Below are 17,188 nucleotides of genomic sequence, written 5' to 3'. Positions count from 1 at the left end.
CAGCTTCAATCTCTCCCTTGGAAAAAAACAGCAGGTTCAGAAGAGACCAGAGGGAGAGAGGGCCAGAGAAGGGGGTCCGGGGAAATCCTCCCACAAAGGGGCTGCCTGGGTCTTTAAACGGTTCTTGGAGAGTAAGTGATGAAATGGGAGACAGTGGCCTTTACTATGGAAACGTAAGGCTTAAGTTGAGGATCAGGGCCCCTGGGGGAGGAGGTAGAGTGGAGACCCTGTTATAATAGTTGATAATGTCCTGCTGAGGCTGAGGCTGATTTGCATAAATACAGCCAAGCCAAGCTTCAGGTGGCTGCAGATTTTCTCTTGAAGGAATTATTCTCCTTGTGTCAGAAGTTCACCACCCCCAGACTGTCATTTTGGTACGAAATGTGCCTTTTTTAGCCACCAAACATTGAAAACAAAGGCTGCTCTGCTGGGAGCCCATTTTACCAGCTTTCTTTGAAGACTAATTAAATTGAGATTCTGGACAGAACAGGACCCACTGCATTTGTGGGGTGAGGGTGGGGTGGGGGACAGAAAGACGGAACAACTTAGATGGCGCAACTCTGTGCTTCTGTCCAGGATTATTAATCTTAATTTTACCCTGGGGGCTTTACAGAGAGGGCCGGGCTTCTGCATACTGCAGAAGTGCCTGCTGAGCTGGCGTTCCCCAGGGGAAAAAGTTCTAGATGGACTATCAGTGAGCATCTAATGCGGTGTGTTACTCATCCATTAGCTGTGTGTGATCTTGACGATGACTTAACCTCTCTGAGCCTCAGTTTGTTCATCTATAAAATAAGAAAACTACAAAGCCTCAGTGCCAGGATCTTTGGGAAGATTAGATTCACCGGCCTCTGTGAAGTGGCCTGGGTCACAGCAGGTTCTCAGTGAATGCTGTTGATTGTGACAAAGGCCATACTCTAAAGATTACCAGGAAAAGGACAGGAACTTTATCCAAAAAAATCTTGACTGTAAACTCGAAGAACATCTCGGATATTTTAAAAAGTGAACAGTGTGGTAAGAGCCCTTTCTCCCGACTGTGGCGATGATTAAAACCAGGCCTTTAAGCAAAGAAAAATTCAACACACTCTAACCCTTCAGAGGCAGGAAGCTATCGTTAAAAGGTCATCTTTTCGGCCCAGACTTCATACGGTCCAGGGGAAGGGTTCCAAATGGTTATGCTTTCATTTTGCAGTGTTGCCAAGAGGATCTGACAATCCACAGGGCCTCATCTGTTGTTCCTTAAGCAAACATCTAATGTAATTTAAAATTTCACTTCATCATTTTGATGGCCGCCAGCAACTCTCCCCCTGCCTGTTAACCCTCCCTTTTAGGGAGGTTAGGGCACTTTTTCAGCAGCCAAAAAGGTGCCAGCTCTATATGGATTCTCACTGCCCACCAGGCGTGAAGAAAATTACAAAACAGGTTGTGGAGAAGTGCCTTGCCCATGATTTCCCCATGTGGCTTGCAAAGTTTTTTTCTTTCCTTTCTCTCTCTCTCTCTCTCATTCTTTTTCCAGAAGCCAGTATTTTTTGAGGCATGCTACCTCTGAGTCCTAACAGAGGCCCCAATACATATTAAAAAGAAAAGATATCCACAGCCCTGAAAGGAGGCACGGTAAGAAAGGAGTCAGCTGGGGCCAGGGGGTTGTCTGACTCTAAAACATGCAGCCTAAAGTAAGAGTTTTCGCAATTGTTAAATAGAAAAAAATGTGCCGAAGAAAACGAGTAGCAGGTATTGCATTTGCATCAAAGCATCTAAAATATAAATCAGTAAATAATTACTGGTTACTGATCCCATTACAAAGGAACGAATAAAGGAATGAAAGGGACATTTATTAACACCCGCTGGCTTTTGGCAAACTGTCATCTTATTTAATCCTACAACATCCAATGAAGGAGGTATCATTATTCCCATCACAGAGCATCTGGTTAAGTGACTGGCCCAGGGTCCCTCTGCTGCTAAGGGGTAAAGCCACAGTGTGGAATGGTAGTATATGGGTTCTGAAATCAGATCAGGATTCCAGCCTAGGCTGGATGTGAATTCCACTCCTTCCAAACTATGGAAGCCAGGCAGCATATCAGACGTCTGTGCTTTAGTTTCTTCATTTACAAGTGGCAACGATAATAGCAATACCTACCTCTTGGGTTCCAGGAGGATTTAGCAAATAATTCTGTAGGCTGCCTGGCATGTAGAAAGTACTCGGTAAAAGTTAGCTGTTGTCATCACAGGCAGCACCGTGTATAAATCAGAAGCTAGTGCACCACGGAACAGGCCTCCTGACTGTGTCTGGGGCAAAAGGCTACCCAAAGCTTCTCCTCTGGACAAGGGAGAGTCAGCCTGACCGAGTCTGGGGCAAGAGGCTACCCAGAACTTCTCCTCTGGACAAGGGAGAGTTAGTTTCCACATTTGTAAGAAGGGGGTAATACTTCCCTGAAAAGGTTGAGGAGAGAAATGAAAGAGCTTCACATAGTACCGGGCACCCAGCTGGGGCTCAGTAAATGGCAGCAGTTATTACTGTAATACTCGTGAAGGAGTCTGGGAAATTAAAATGCTGCATGAACTCAACATATTATTAGTCTTAATCTACTTCATAGGTCCTCAATTAAGGCATAATTAAAGATTAGCTAAGGTTACAAGGTGGGCTGCCCACCTTTTCTTTCTTGGTTTGGGCTTCAGTGCTGCTTGTAACTTTTATTCAGGCCCCAGGCAAGACATAAAAATACACTTAAACACCCAACCACGTTAAATGCCAATGAGATTTTGCAACTTCTAACCTAGAGAACACTGCTCCTGGTTGGTTAAGTTTAAATCTCAGAAGCACTGGTAGGCCAAAGAAGTTGGCTTCAGGGCTGTAGCGTAAGGCAGTGTGGCAGGGGGGCAGGCGGGCGGGCAGACTCGAATTGGCAGCCAGAGTGCCACGTGTGTGTAAGCCGAGGGTCTCACCCACGTACCTAGGCCTCAGTTTCTGGAGAATGAAGGGAGGAATACCTGCCTCTGGAAAAGAATGCATGTTGCTCCTGGCAGGTGCTCAATAAATGTGAGCTCCCCCTTTCCCTTCCTTGCTTCGTAAAGAGCTCAGGGCCCCCTGACATTTGGCTGTTTCTGTTTACCAACTGTAGAGCCAAATTCAAAACACCTTCCTGGGCAAAGGGAAACGGGACAAGATTGGCTTGCTGGTCTCCTGGTGCAAAGATGCACTGGGAATTAGACCTGACTTCTCTCTGAGTTACTCCTGGGAATTTAAAACATACCCATGGCTGGGCAAGCTGTGTGCCAGGGAGGGCAGCCCAGGATGTAAGGAGGGTGGCTCCACAGGACAAGGCCAGCTGGTACCGATAAAGGCCAAGAAAGGGGGCTGAGGAGATGCTGCAGGAGGAGAGTCTGCAAAAACACAAATCAGGGCTGTGGTCACGACACAGGGGCTCTGGTGCCACTCTGCTCACACACGTATTCATTTATTCATCTCCCACAGACCCACCAAATCTTAGAATCTTCGAGTCTGACACACTCATTTTTTTTTTTTTTTTTTTTTTTTGCGGTACACAGGCCTCTCACCGTTGTGGCCTCTCCCGTCGCGGAGCACAGGCTCCGGACGCGCAGGCTCAGCGGCCATGGCTCACGGGCCCAGCCGCTCCGCGGCACGTGGGATCCTCCCGGACCGGGGCACGAACCCGCGTCCCCTGCATCGGCAGGCGGACTCTCCACCACTGCGCCACCAGGGAAGCCCCAACACACTCATTTTAAAAGTGGGAAACACCGTAGGGCAAAGGCACAAACAAAATCCACAAAAAGACCTCGATTATCGCTCCTTATTGTTTTACCATGAGGTGAGCAGAGGAGTCTCAGGAAAACAAGAGTCGCCTGGGACCTGTGCCAGACTCTGTCTTGGGGGAAATGTCAACCCCTCTCCAGCCCTCAGTATCTGTACCTTTTAGGGGTTAGACTAGCAGACCTGGACCATCCTTCCAATGGTAAGTAACATCCTTCCCTCCAGGTCTATGGAATCCATGCCGAGTGCTATTAAGCGTGTTTGTGCATATCACCCAGAGGCTTTCTCTCTTCCCAGAGTGAATTTAAAACAATTGCTTCACATCAGGTCAAAGTTCACATACTTGGGGGATTCAGCGATTACCTAGAGCACCTCACCTGATCTGCTTTTATAAAGCGCATTCATAAAAAGGAGGCGGTGGGAGATGCATTAATAGTTTTCATGAGGTGCTACTGCCTAAGATCTGGAGATGATATGAATTATGCTCTGTGTTAAAGCCTTCTTTATTGTCCTGGGAGGAAGAAATGAGACATATTATACGTGCTTTTTTGGAGCAGAGGAACGTTTGATTCACTACTCAGGAGGCCGTTGGTTGTGTTTCACAGCCAACATTTATTTTGGTTCTATTTCATTATTGCTGTGCACGCTGCAGGTGAGGAAGTGTGCAACTTTTAAGAGTTTCTTGAACCCTTGGAAGAAAGGAAGGGAAAGGAGGGAGGTGAGCACCTCTTACGTTCCAGGCACCTTTTACTCCTTGTCTGACAATCCCATGAGACAGGTTACTGCACTGGGCCCATTTACAGGTAAGGAAATAGGCTCAGAGAAATGAAGTAACTGACTACAACTAATTAGCCAAGTAAAAGTCTAAAGCTCCCAGAGTTTGTTCAATTTTATGAGTGTGTGTGTGTATAAAGAAAACCAGGACAGTGCTTCTGAGGGTTGAAAATGCCCTGATGAGGTTGGGTAAAGGGACTGCAGCAGACATCTGCGGGTTCAAAGGAATGGCTGCATCCTAGGCTAGTGTTATAACGCTGATGATGAGGGTGACCCCAAGACGTGCAGAAGAGTCTAAGATGGGAACCAGCCACGTGACACCAATTCCAAAGAAATATAGACTCTGTTTTAAGAAACCTGTCAACATATTTTTAAAGTCCTAGGCTGGAAGTCCGAAGGTCTGGGTTCTCATCTTGGTTTGACAATAGTGTGACGAAGCCACTCGAGCAGGTCACCCCGGGTCCTTGAGCATTTCTTCCCCTTAAAATAAAATGGGGTTTTGCAATGAGATCTCTAAAGCCCCTTTGAGTGAAAGCTCTGTGGCTCCATCTGTAAAATGCACTTAATATAACAGCTCATTCCCCAGTGAGGGATAAATGAGGTGTTACCAGGCTGCCTTGTAAGGTTCTTGCACATGTTTCATCTCTTTCAACTAGAAGGTGAGTTCTTGGGGGGCTGGAATGTGTCTCCTGTCTGGCACCCAGCACATGTCAATAACTGTTGAGTAGACTGTATGAGTGAAAGGAAGAGTGGATCTTATCATTCCTGGTGCAATGTTAAAGGACATGGACTTAGGAATCAGAAAGATCTGCATTTTCATATAGCTTCACTCTGAACCTTGTTTCCAAGTTTATAAAATGGGAGCAATAACACCTACCTCTCAGGGTTGTATTATCACCCAGTTAAGTGCTTTTATTGAAAGGAAGACCAAAAACAGAATATATAACGATCTTAAAGGGTACAATTCGCCCCTTAATTAATATCCTTGTTAGGCTAGCAGCCGCAGTGTGCAGGTACCTGCGTTCACTCAACAAGCATCTTTGAGGAATTGCTAAGTGAAGAGTACAATGCCAATCACTGGAAAGAAACTATCAGAAAGAATATTTACCAAGTACCCCAACATACTATATGTCCAGCACTTTTCTGCACTAGCTCTGGGAGGTAGGAATTGCTCCTCCCATACCAAAGATAAGAAAGCCATGCTCAGAGAGGTTGAATAACTGGCTGAAGGTCAAACAACTGGTAGAGACTAGCAGATGTGACAAAATCAGAGGGTTTAACGAACTATAGTGAAAATGTTGAATAACTTGAGCATTTCCACGATCAGCAAGCTCTAGCCAACCACAAGGTAGAGTGAGGAGGCGGGTGGGGAAGGAGGAGAGGTCACCTTAACTAATTATAGCACACAGGTCAAAATCAAGGTGGAGTTCATTTATAAGAGGGAGGGGGAGGAAAAACTAACATATTTGTTCATTCAAATGCAAAAAAAGAGGTTGATTAAGGGACTTAATTAGAAAATAACATTTAAAGAATCCTTCAAAAATGCTTCCCTTCTTACAAAAACATCAAATGATTTCTCATTCCTGAAATTTTTAAAAACTGGGTTGGAAATGTGTCCTAGGCATCTATGATATTATCGTTCTCCCATTGGTACGGAGCCCACAGAAGAGCCTCTCATGCATCAGGAAGAGCGGTTCCCCCAGACATGCCCAAGCCCCCAGGCTCAGACAGCTGGAGAAGGAAGGGGAGTTCTTGGGGGCACTCAATGCCCCAGTGCAAAAGGATCTGAGCATGTTTAGGCCATGGTTTCCAGTCTGCAGAATACAGAAGCACGTAGGGATTGTGCTACAAATACTTGCCCCTCTCATTTTCAATGCCATCCAGTATTCCCTGAAGGGCTTTTTTCTGAATACAAGTCCTGTGAGAATTTAAGATGGTTCCGTGGTCAAAGAACTTCGGGAAACACTGGGAAACTTCTCTCTTTAGAGAATCACAGGGCACATTATCAAGTTAATGGCTCTGAGAACTCCTGCAATAAGGCATCTCTAACATTTTTCCTATTTCTTTGTCCATGGAACCCCTCCTTCAAGTAGCACCTAGGAACACCTGGCAGAGCTAGTTCTCTTTGGGATACTTTTAAAGATGATCCTCTCCCATCTGGGTTATTGCAACTGCCTCCAGGTTCACTTCTTTACAACTGGTCAGTCCCTGATTATCAATTGATCACCCTTAATCAAAAACCCTCCGTGGCTCCATACTATCTACAGAGTTAAGTGTGAACTCGAGCTTGACGGTCAAGATACTCCTTCATGCAGCTTTAAATGACAACCACAGGGAACTCCTTCCTATTATCTACCCTCTGGCCCCTCGACCATTCACCTTAGGCCCTAGCCTTTTAAACAACTTTTTCTTTTGAAATAATTTTGGATTTACCTACAAGTTATGAAAACAGAACAGAGTTCCTGTGTACTTTCCCCCAGCATCTCCCCCATGATAACATCCAGCCTTTTCTAAATGCTACTCTTCACTTCCGACCTTGGACTACCAGTCATGATCATGTCTTCAAGGGCCACGTCCATGTCTGATTCAACTTTGCATCTTTCCCAGAACCTGACACTAAGCATAGATCAATTAGGTACAAACGCTCAGTAGTTCCCAGACTTTTGCATTTCATAGTAAAGTATTTTTTAAAAAAAGTCAAAAACAAATATAACAGAACCTGCTCATCACTGCGTCACTGAAAAAGGGATATTTCCATAAGAAGGGCAATGTTAAGAATAAGAGACAATCCTGACAACGTATCATTCAGATTGTGTCTTCTGCAGCAAGCAGAACCCTTGTGGACAAGCACAGCAGAGCATTGCCTGGTGACCCCTGTGTTAGCTACAGCCATGGTAAAGGGACCAAGGAGGGTGCCCCAGCTTTCCAGCACTTTCAGATCTGTGATGAGGGGTTTGGGGACTTGTGTACTAAACGTAGCTCCAACCGAGCTTGGACTATAAGTACTCATAGCATTGCCACGCAAGACTTTTCCTTGTTTTTTTTTATGGCAAAGACAGAAGTGTTTGGGGCTAATCAAGCACAGAAATTTCATTCGGAACTAAAAGTCTATTTGGAATTCTCAATTCTCCCTTCTGGTGCTAACACCTTGCCCCTGTCTAGATGGTAAACACATTTCTGTGCACATCCGTCTCTCATCTTGGGGCTGGAGTCCACATGGCTGCAGTGACTGTCTACAAGCAGATAAGGGTAAAAGGAAATCACACATGTCATGGCCCCCCACTGTTTCCTTTCTCCTCTTCTACCTCAGCTGGAACGGAGATGAAATTCCCTGCAACACTCAGCCTCCAGAGGAACACCTCTCTCTACATATGACTGAGCTTCTCACGGGGTTTAAGAAGCCAGAATCGTCTCCAATGCAGAGCTGACCATGTCAGGGCTCCTCAATGGCTCACCACTGCCTAATGGAATTACGCTCAGACTTTCCAGCATGATCCTCCGTGCCCTTCACACAGGGGCCCCAAAGGTCCTTCCAGCTCCTCTTTGGGGAAGAAGGAGTGCGGTGTTAGCCACTTCATAACGATGTCTTGCTCTTTCCTCCCCTTGTGCCTTTGTTCATGGTGTTCCCTGTACCCGAAAAACCTTTCCCTGCTCTGTCTGCCTGGAGAACTCACGTTTATCCTGTAAGAATCAGCACAAGTGCCAATTCTTGACTGCAGCCTCCCTGGCCCCGCACCCCCCAAGACAGAATTAATCTCTGTGTTCCCACAGCAGCCTGTACTATCAGTAAAACGGGTTAATAACTACCTGCTTCATGGAGTTGCAAGGTTTAAGTGTAAATATACATAAGACATTTAGAACATTCCATAGCACTGAACAAATGTGTCATTATAATTGCTGTTGTTGGGACTTCCCTGGTGGTGCAGTGGTTAAGACTCCGTGTTCCCAATGCAGGGGGCACGGGTTTGATCCCTGGTCAGGGAACTAGATCCCACATGCATGCCACAACTAAGGGGCCTGCCCTCCACAACTAAGATGCGGTACAACCGAATAAATAGAATATTAATTTAAAAAGCTGTTGTTGCTGATGTTTTTGTTAAAAACATTTAAAAAAATCTGCTTATATACTTTTATGCCCTGCGAGGCTATGTGCTCATAAAGAGTACGTGCTAGGTTCCTCTAAATCTCTTATCCGCAGCACCTGGCGCACAATGTCAGCTATAAGCTGGGAGTCAAAGAAGTTAATTTTCTTTTGACTCTAAAATGACATTTTCACTAGAAAATGTATGCATAAAGGAGAAAAGTATAAAGGAAAAATCCAAAAATCGATCACAACCAGAACACTTCGAAATAACCACTGTTAACACTCCCTAGTCCATTTCCTTCTAGTCTTTTCTTATACATACATAAACATATACTTATCAAATTAGTTTCAGACTGTATATACTGTTTTCTATCCAACTTTTTTCCCACTTAATGTTACACTATAAGAGTTTTTTCACATCTTTAATATTATTTGAAAACACGATTTCAATGGCTATCTAAAACTTTGTCGTATGGACAGAAGATAATGCTATTTTACCCACTTTCTATTCTTGGACAGCCAAGTTGTTTTCAGTTTTTCTGCTTTTTTTTTTTTTTTTTTTTTTTTTTTTTTTTTTGCGGTATGCGGGCCTCTCACTGTTGTGGCCTCTCCCGTTGCGGAGCACAGGCTCCGGACGCGCAGGCCTAGCGGCCATGGCTCACGGGCTTAGTTGCTCTGCGGCATGTGGGATCTTCCCGGACCAGGGCACGAACCCGTGTCTCCTGCATCGGCAGGCGGACTCTCAACCACTGCGCCACCAGGGAAGCCCAGTTTTTCTGCTTTTGAAAATATTTCTCAGTTAGTTGTAAGCTCTGCTAAGGGGCAGACCAAGTCCCAGATTGAACAGACCCTCACCCTACCCCCGCCCCCTTAAGAGTAGAGGTCTGGTCTAGAAAAAGCAGAGGCTGAATCCTCTTTCCAGGAGCTGATTTAAGTATCTCTTGGAAGGATAGCAGACAAGCTTCGATGAGCTCACTCACGAGGCTGACCTGAGGGTGGGCTCAGGCTGAAGTTAGTCTTGTCTCCCTCCCATCCCCCCTCCATTCTAGGTCCCATTAACATTCCTCCTGGGAGATGGCAGTTACAAAGGACAAACAAGCATTGTTGGGACTCAGGGGCTCTGCGAGTGAGCCCTGTAACACGAGCCCCACCAGCTTGGGTACAGTCGGGCAGGTCACCTTGGGGACGCCCTGGTGACAGATGAAAGTGCATCTCAGAGCACTGGATTGTGTTTCCAGGGCACAGGTGTGGGGGAGATTACCTTTCTGACAAGCCAAGCACTTACCCCAATCTCTACAGCTGCTTTCTCTTCTTTCTCCAGTCCCAGCATCAGAAATAGCACCCTCAAGCCACGGTCTGTTAAAGCCACAAGCTGTCTTCACCTGAGCCCCTTTGCCGAAGAGGTACCAAAAGATCCCGACAAATTGCCTCACTTGGTCAAGTGAAAGAGTGAACACACACGCTGCACTGGGAGTGCCTGGGCAGGCGTGTCCCCTCCAGCCAGGGGAGCCATGACATTCTTGCCGGGAGCCCTTGGTGTGGTGGCTGCAAAGACATGAGCTCTGGCCCCAGACCCCTGCGGGCTTGCCACTTGCTCGCTGCCTGACCGGAGGCAAACTGCTTGATCTCTCTGAGCCTCAGCTGCCTCACCTGTGAAGAGGGCATAATGCTGGCCTCCCAGAATCGCTGTGATGATTAAACGAGACCAGACACGTGAAAGCACTTAGCACCACGTGTGCCTGGCAAAGGAGCTCCTGCAGAAAAATGCAGAGCTGTGAGAGGGGCCGGGAGTGCTTGAGGAACAGGAAAGTGGCACACTGCAGAGCTGGCAGATGGGCCGACATGCCAAGGCCTGGGGACCTGCCTAAGACACTTGAGCCGGCTGCCAGCAGTGGAGGATGAGGGTAGGCTGTTCTGTTCAGGGCTTGGCAACAGCCACTGGGATGTGACTTGAAAGCAGCCTGGTCTCAGGGCTGGGAGGCAGCAAAGTGAGCCCTGGCAGGGCGCCCGCTGGGACCCCACTTGAAGCAGGTTCTGGGGCAGGGCGGCCAGAGGAACACAAACCACTTGGCTCTTGGTGCCCACCCCAGTGTGCTGTACAATCCAGAGCAGGCTCTCCCCGCAGCCCGAGGCTGCCCTGACCCACTCTCACCTCACAAAGCTGTCCCTGAAGCCGGTGGGGAGTTGATTCCGACAGAACACAGACTACATTCTTGGCCTGTCTTGAACCAGATTTCTTGCTGTTAAGATTCAACATTTCCTGAGCATCTACTACATGCCTGCACTGTGCTGATGCTTCCGTACACGTGATCTCAGTGGGTCCCCAGGATGATCCCGTGAAGTCGTTATTCCCATTCCTGAGCGGTGGTGAGGCTCGGGGTGACGAGGTCTTTTAAACATGGACAAGCGTGGCGTTAGCCCTGGGGTGAGGCGACGCAGAGCCAGGCCTCACCGGCCGGCACTGCTCTAGTGCAAAGGCTGATCCGCCTCCCCTTTCTCAAATCCCTTATTTGTCCACGAGGGCGAACTCTGTGGCCAGTACTCAGGGGAGCTGATCCTCTGGGATCCCGCGGATGAAAGAAAAGAACCGGCTCATTCTTGTGTCTCCCATGCACCAGGATGCCTGCTCATCTCTCCACAAATACTACCTAACTCAGACCTGCCAATTGCACCCCTGTTCCCCGAGGTAAGAACTATTATCCCTATTTTACGAAAGACAAAAATAAGGCTCAGAGAGGGAGACAGATCGTCCAGTGCTATGCGGCTAGACATCGGAGAAGCTGTAATGTGAGGCCAGTGCTGGTTGGCTCCAAAATCTGTGCCCTTCCTCAAAAGCCTGTGTCTTTCCAAGAGAATCCCTGTAAGGCTGAAAGTGCGAGGGGCCTTCAAGGTGCACTGGGAGTTGTGAGCAGACTTTTAAACCTGATGAAACTCTCCCCTCAAGAGTTGGCACAAGAGCCTGTGAGGGTCTCGAGGGCAGACTATTGCTTCCCACCCCAGAAATCTGCATCTGCTGCTAGCTCCCCAAAGGGGACCTTAGTTAAAGATCCTTAATGAGTGTGTACCTTTCAGACAACAAACACTCATCTGTTCCCAGTGCGCAGGCGGCAGCTCCCAAGCTGGGGCAGGAGGCCCCAAGGAAGGGAGTGACTTCACACCTCAATTTTTAGGAAATTTTTTAGTCCTGGAAAAGGCATGTTCTAAAGCTTCCAATACAGGAAGGACCTTGACTTTCCAAAGAGGGAGACAGAAAAGGAAAGGAACCCTAATGAGGGGGTGAGGGGTTGGGAGCGGCGTGACCAGCAGACTCTTATCCCAAGGGATGCAGAGATTGGAACCATTCAACCCAACCTGCAAAGAAGCACGAAACACGTCCAGCCCCTTTCTACCCTCACCTGCCCTTTTTACATATGACTTCCTCTGCTTCAGTAGGAGAAATACACATTCAGCAAATACACATCATTTAACTGCCTGTCATAAATTCTCACCTGTCCAAAGGGATGGTGATCTTCAAGACATATTTGAAAACCATTTTTTTTTTCCTAGTAGAGAAAGATACCTAGATCTTTAGTGATATTATAGATGGTGACCTGTTTGAAGGTCTTGACAATCCGGGTGTGTTATTTCAATGTGCAAAAATGCACAGTCAAGGATCCAGGTGCCAAAACCAGAGTAAATTAAGGGTAGCAGATGGGAAGTAAATACTAGTTTTCTTTATCTCTTATTCTGTATTTACAGTGTTCCCATTTACTAAATATTCTATTTACCAAGTATTTTAGTAATAATGTCCTCTGTTTTCATATAGCTTTTTGGGAAAATGCCTAGTGATCCTCCTGGCTTGAGAGAGTGCTCCTGGGGCTGCCTTCCTAGACCTCCCTTTGTGCAGCACTCATGCTTCCATGTGCCTTATCTCCTAGGAGCCACATGACAGGCTGCAGAGGCCGGCAGAACTGGGTTTTTGTTTTTTTTTTTTTTAAAGTCCTTTAGAGATAAGGAAAGTAAGGGCCAAGGAGGTAGAGTAACTTTCCAGTGTCACATGGCCAATAAGGGGCAGGGCTGGGATTGGAAGTAAAACCCTGCCTAGGATGAACTGGCTGATACGGTAGTGATGCAAATTACAATGCTGAAGCAGTATGGGGCTCTCCATCCCGATTCAGACGAAGGGGGCTCTGAAATAACATATTGAAGTTCCTTCTCATCCTCAGTGTCCTCTCGGCCCCATCAAACCACCAGTAGCTTGAAGGGATAGGCTAGGAGACTGCTTCAAAAGGGCAGAAATCACAGTGCATTTTCATCATCCATTGGAAGGTCTGCAGGGCAGGGCTTTTGATGTCAGTTGGCTGCCCTTGATCTGTCATTCCTGGTACAAAAGAACAACTCTTGAGAGGCAGGTTTGGGTATCAGGGGCCTTCCTGGTCTTCTCAGATTCAGTGCTAATTGCAGCTCTGTTCACTGAATGTTCATTATTTGCTAGGTGCCCGGCTAAGAGCTCTCCATAAAGTACGTTGATTCCTTGCTCATCCAGCTAGGTTGGTATTATTACACCTTATTATACAGATGAAGTGACCAAGGCTCAGAATGGATTACTAATCTGCTTGGTCACTCTGTCACTGGGATTTGACCCCAGGCCTATCTGACCTCAAAGCCTATCCACCCTTTTATGAAAAACTCTTAAGAGGACAAAATCAAATTATTTTCCTGTGACTTTCCATGCAATTTCTCTTCCATTAAGAACTGTACTTTGGCTACCTTTTGGATAAAGACAAGAGTAATTTTGGATACACTTTTCTTCATGATCAAAATAAGACAACTATTTGCTACAGATCTCTATGCATTTGAAACACTCTGATGTAATCAATAAGACCATATTTATAGAAGCACCTACTGTGTGTACAGGCTCCATGCACTCAGTGACCACACACCTATATGGGCTGGGCAGCCCTGTAATAAATGTTGTCTATAAATAACCAAGAGGCTGAAGCCCAGAGAGGGGAACCCACTTGCCCAAGGCCACACAGCTTCAGGGCTCAGACTCAGAAACCAGGACTTTCCGGCCACATCAGAACCCTCCCAACCACAGGATTCAGCAGCTTCTGTGTTGGATTGGATTGTGGTCTGGGCTCAAGGTGGGAAATGGGGTGGGGGTGGAGCGTTTGGGAGCCTGGCCAAGGGCTGGAAAAGCAAAAGGAGATGGAAAAGGTTTCATTCCCAAACGCTGCCTCCCTAGAAAACTTTAAACAGAAAAGTCTGCCTTTACAATCTGGAGGAGTGTTTCATGTTTCAGCTCACGTTGAACTGTTTTATGCTTTAGCTATAAACCTCCGACAAGGAGGGTGCAGGGGCAAGGCTGGCCCAACTTTAACTATGGCGGTACCATCGTAAAGCTCAGGTTATGAGGATCACGTCTAGTGCCAAGGCAGTTTAACAAGTATGAAGGCACATAATTCCTTCCAGTTGTCCTGCCTCAGCACAGAAGGGCTGGTCCTGGGGCGCGGCTGCGTGCACTCCGGCCAATGTGGTTCCCATCACTGGCTCCAGCGCCTCGCGGAAGTCCCCTGCACGCCCAGGAAGGGCCTGTTTTATCACAACTGCTAAACTATCAATTTTCTGTAAAGGTTCAGAGGGTTTCTGTATTCTGAGTTCCCAAAGGGGGTATGGAATCTTGCTACAAAGAGTGCCCACAATTCACCCATCCCAAGAATCCTTCCCCAAAACTCAGTTGCTATCGTCTAATCTCTCCCCAACCCAAGTTAAATCTCCTCCACTTTTTATTTTGATAACTTTAAACCCTACAGAAAAGTCGAAATGACAGTATAAAAATACCCATATACTCTTCACCTAAATCTGCCAATTGTTAATACGTTGCCATGTGGCTTTATCTCTCACTATATATATAAAAATTTTTTTCTGACCATTTGAAAGTTGCAGACATCAAGACACTTTCCATCAGCATGCAACTCCTAAGAATAAGGATATTCTCCCATATAACCACAATATCATGATCACAGCTGAGAAACATGAACAATTATATAACATAATATCACCTAGCACACATATATGCCATACTTTAAAAATTCCCTAATTCTTCCCCAAATGCCTTCTTTAAAGCCTTAAAAAAAACCTTAGGATCCAATCAAGATTCAAGTGTTGCATTTGGCTGTTACCTTTTTTTTTAGCCTCTTTTAATCTAGCGGAGCCTCCCACCTAACCCCACTGTTCTATTTCCTTTTTTTTTTTTTCCCCATGATATTAACCTTATTTGAAAGTCCAGGCCAGTTGCCCCACGGACCGTCCTATATTCTGGATGTGTTGTTTTCTCATAATTAGACTCAGGTTAAACATTTTAGGCAAGTACATCTCATGCATGATGGAACGTACTTCTTATTACTTTATGATAATGACCACGAAGTTTGGTCACTTGTTCAGGTGACGATTCCTGATCTCCCCACCGTAAAGGAACCTTTTTCTTTTGTAACATGTAAGCAATCTGTGACACAAAGTCTAATCTGTTAGAATCAGTTAATTGAACTGTTTCTGCCCTCTCACCCCCCATCCATCCTCCTTGGCTTTAGCCTCTACACCCTGAAAATGCCCTCACCAAGGTCACCAGGAGCCATCTAGATGCCAAAGTCAGCAGGCACGTCTCACATTTGCATTCTTGAACCCTCACAGCAGGAGCCGATGTTAGTGCTTGGGTCCCTCTGTGAGGGCGTGACCTTTGTCTTATGTCTTACTCCAAGGCCTACCTCAGTGCTTGGCACATAGTAGGTGCTTAAGAAATCTGTGTAGAATGAATCAATGAATCCATATGCTAAGAAAAAATCAGGACTGGGATTCAGAAGGCCTGGCTTCAAATTTAGCTCTGCCACCCTTCACACAAGGAAAGGGTTGATTTAAATCAATCAGTGGTTTTCATACTTTGAAAAAAAAAAACAGGTTTCATATTAGAAGTGTTCTTTAAAGAGGATCTTATTCAGAAGCAAATGTAGGCATCTGACAAAAGGAAGCTGCTTTGGTTGAAGCAGGTGGTGAAGGCCGCCTGATGGACCTCACTGGAGTGGGGGGTTGGGGGAGGGTCAGAGAGGGTCAAGAAGGAGGGAAAGAGATAGATTCTCGTAGGTCCTGACTGCCAGCCTAAGATGCCTGAGCTGTAATCCGTAGCGTTAGGTTTCAGTGGTGAAAGGGGCTGCTGGGAAAATCTGTCCGGTCACTGTGGGCCTGATGCACCTGGGGGCACAGAGCTAGGAAAGCACAGGCCGAGCGGGAAGTCAGAAATGATGCTTTGTCCCCTCCCCGTCTCGTCTCAGCTTCCTCCTCTGGAGTCCTTTGTCCCTAGAATGCTCTTTGAGCCTTTCTCCCCCATTATTCCGCGTGTTGCTCCTTGCTAGGTGAGGGCGGTGCATCACAAGATGAAGAGCAGGGTTAGCAGACAGCAGAGGGGGCAGAGGCCTCCTGAGCTCTGAGGGACTCGGCCATTTGCTGAGTGGTTCGGTGACCTGAGAAGCTTGCCCATTGTCCAGGCTTTAAAGAGACACTGCCCCTTACCATTAACCCAACTTGGGACAAAGGCCATCACCAGCTCAGACAAATAAGCTGCTTAGCCAGACCTCATGCATCATCTTGTCACCCACGCAGGGGCCCAACAGGGGTATCTTGAAAGAGTTAAGAGCCAGAGTGCAACTCAGCGGTTTCCATTCTGGGGGGCTCTGGCCAGGGGGCGGGGCTTGCTGATGAAAGGTGCATGCAGCCTCCTCCTCAGCACGGGGGAGAGGTGAGGGCGAAAGAAATCTCTCATCTGTTGAGGAGGCTCCCTGAGACCTTCGGCTTCCAGAGGGTTGTCAAGAAAGGGAGGTGATGGCTGTCCGATGAGGGAGGGCAGCCCAGTGGGAAGCAAAGAGGCTGGGTGGAGCCCAGCATACCTGGGATGCGTGGCCTTGGGCAGGTTACTGTACCTTTCTGAGGCTATGTTCGGTGAAACAATAACCAGAACAACAATGATAACAGTAATAGCAGTTTCCATTTCTACTTTTTTTTTCCATTTAAGACTTTATAATAACCAAGTACTTTGCTAAGTACTGCACATACATTATTTCATATTGAATTCTAACAACACTATCAAGTAGATACTATTATGATCCCTATTTTACACATAAGGAAAAATGGAAACTCAGAGGTTAAATCATTTACTACAGGTCTCCGCTAGCAGTGGCAGAGCTAAAATTCAAACCTGCACTCTTTAGAGCCCACCAGCCATACAGATTCAGCAGGGTGCTAAACACCTATCTTAGCACCTGGCACCCTGCAGGTGCACGGTAATGGGATTTCCTCTTCTGTTACACAGTCCAAAGGTGTGTCAGGCCCTTTTTGGTTCCTGAGGCTGCACCTGCCACCGTCACCCCCTCTTGATGGGCTCTGAAATTAGACGTGTACAGAGCAGTACACCTGCCTTCAGTCCACGCCACTCACTCCATCCCCACCTCAAACCCCAGGAAAATCGAGTCTTCTAAAGAGGCTGCTCCCTGGCGGAGGGAAGGGGGGAGGGTGGAGATGGGCCCTGCCACACT

At 46.8% G+C, this 17,188-nt stretch overlaps 1 protein-coding gene across 10 annotated transcripts in view; it reads right to left on the bottom strand.

Annotated features, from left to right (window-relative positions):
- TENM4 (teneurin transmembrane protein 4) overlaps positions 1 to 17,188 on the bottom strand; it is a 748,739-nt gene that overhangs the window by 266,261 nt on the left and 465,290 nt on the right. Inside the window, exon 1 of one of the 10 annotated variants that reach the window (XM_067038417.1) lies at positions 9,910 to 9,935. The exons of the other annotated variants lie outside the window; for them this stretch is intronic. The gene's annotated coding sequence lies outside the window, so the exon portion shown is untranslated. Of the gene's footprint in view, positions 1 to 9,909; positions 9,936 to 17,188 lie in introns of those variants that run through there. 10 annotated transcript variants of the gene reach the window in all.

Source organism: Kogia breviceps, chromosome 7 (genome assembly GCF_026419965.1).
Source record: "Kogia breviceps isolate mKogBre1 chromosome 7, mKogBre1 haplotype 1, whole genome shotgun sequence".
Lineage (NCBI taxonomy): Eukaryota > Metazoa > Chordata > Mammalia > Artiodactyla > Physeteridae > Kogia > Kogia breviceps.
The sequence above is the reverse complement of the archived record's forward strand: the minus strand, read 5'-3'. Positions and strand labels throughout refer to the sequence as shown.